The following is a 2,098-nucleotide window of genomic DNA, read 5'->3' on the forward strand; positions in this document are numbered from 1 at the left end:
CTGTTTTTGCATTATATTTGTGAAAGAATGGTAGGGACAAGCTAGGTTTATCTGGAAAGTGGTATGGACATGTCCCCACCGTCCCCCCCCTAAAATTACGCCCATGCCTTTAGTAATGCACTAGGACTTGCTTATTGCCATTCTTGTAATAGCAAATTTACACAAGTAGAATTATGTGCCAATGTCATGCCTGTCTCTAAATCTAACCTAGCTAAGCTTTCGGTGAGAATGTTTTTAATCCCACTGTGCCAGCAGTCAATAGTGCATACAAATGTGAATATGTCGCTGGTGCTATGTATTCATAAAGGGATTTTTTGTTTTGTTTGAGAAGCTTCTCCCCCAATATTCCTTAGGGTCAGTCTGCTAAAAGTTACATTCAGGATTTTCTGACAGTGGGGTGCGAAAGTGGTCCAGAGCATTAATTTAATGACTCAAATAAGTGTCGGTGGATGGATTCAGCTGTAATTATTATTTTTTTTAATCCCATAGTGTCCCTTTAAAGGTTGATTACCAATTAACAATTAATTTATAGGCTTTAGTTGTGGTTGTACCAATTTATGTCTGAGCCCCCAAAAAAGTCTACGTCTTAATCGTTTTTAGTCTTTCACAAATCATTTTTGTTAGTCAGAATTTAGTCGACTAAAAGTTAGTTCTTAGTCTTAGTCGCTTTTAGTCTTTCACAAATCATTTTTGTTTAGTCATTATTTAGTCGACTAAAAGTCCTCAACATTTTAGTCTCGTTTTAGTCTTTCACAGATCATTTTTGTTAGTCAGAATTTAGTCAATTAAACTCTCAAAGGGTTAGTCGACTAATATATTTAGTCTTAGTCTAGTCGACAAAATGAACACTGCATGGACATGAACTTTTCAAGACACATGTAACCAGAGGTGGAAAGTAACTAATTACTTTTACTGAAGTACATTTTCTTTCGAATAATGTACTTCGGTACATTTTACAGCACAAGCGTTACCGAGTACATTTTTTTTTTAAATATCTAGAATTCTAGCCTAGTTTATAAAGAGTTGGTGTGTGCGACCTGTCTCTCACTCAAAAGATGATGGCTGACATGGAGGCTGACGATGGAGATTCACTTAACTCAGAGGAGATCAACATTAGCTGTTCTTCCTCTAACCCAGTGCACCCCTTGCACATCTAGAGGCAGAGAACGCTGATTGTTAAAAAGTAACTTTTTACTTTTACTCAAAGTACATTTAAAATTATTTACTTTTTACTTTTACTTGAGTAGATTTTTTGACTGGCAAATTTACTTGTACTTGAGTACAATATTTTAGTACTCTTTCCACCTCTGCATGTAACACAGATGATCGTCAGGGAGGGGGGGAAAGACTACAGAAAAATAAAGAGGCAATTGTGCAGAAGAAACATATTCTGTGAGTTGGGGTAGACAAGTATGTACATTAAAGAAAAAAGACAATAATTGTGCAAAGAATACAGAAAGAAAACACACAACACATGGTGTAAAGAGATAAGAGTAGAGTATTTATTGATCTCCAAAGGGAAGTTAATTTCAATACAAAACTATGAATAAAGTGCATACAGCTTATGATAATACACTCAGCAAGTACACTCCAGTGCCACGTATTCCACCTGGCCTGGTTTTACCTGTCCAATAAGGGCAATCACCTACTTTAATTGGACAGGTTAAAACCAGGTCATTTGGAATATGTGGCACTGGATTATGAACTAATGAATCCAGGTTACCCATCACTGCTTTAGTGAACCATTTACACTCTCCAGTTTTACAGTGGGGAGAGAGAGAGAGAATTTCAGACACTTTATCCTCAAGTGCATGTGCACGCCCACACACGCACACTTTCTCCATAAGTGTTTTCATCTTTGTGTGTGTGTGTGTGTGTGTGTGTGGGAGAGAGTGAGAGGGAGAGAGATAGAGAGAGAGAGTAAGTGTTCAACAACGATGGTGTTGATTATTGTTCCTCTCCTCCATTGGACCACAACTGTCGTCCTCTCCTCCCACACCCTGAAACACACACACACACACACACACACACACACATTATAGACATTATTGCAAAACTATATTAATTTGCAATTGTTTCACAGACACTGACAAACACA

General features: G+C 37.5%; 1 protein-coding gene across 1 annotated transcript in view; it reads right to left on the bottom strand.

The window, feature by feature from the left end:
- Nucleotides 1-1,542: 1,542 nt before the first annotated feature.
- Nucleotides 1,543-2,098, bottom strand: part of LOC134455299 (voltage-dependent L-type calcium channel subunit beta-1-like) — a 7,956-nt gene continuing 7,400 nt past the window's right edge. The window contains exon 14 of the mRNA XM_063206320.1: nucleotides 1,543-2,000. The gene's annotated coding sequence lies outside the window, so the exon portion shown is untranslated. The remainder of the gene's footprint in view (nucleotides 2,001-2,098) is intronic.

Source organism: Engraulis encrasicolus, chromosome 9 (genome assembly GCF_034702125.1).
Source record: "Engraulis encrasicolus isolate BLACKSEA-1 chromosome 9, IST_EnEncr_1.0, whole genome shotgun sequence".
Taxonomy (NCBI): domain Eukaryota; kingdom Metazoa; phylum Chordata; class Actinopteri; order Clupeiformes; family Engraulidae; genus Engraulis; species Engraulis encrasicolus.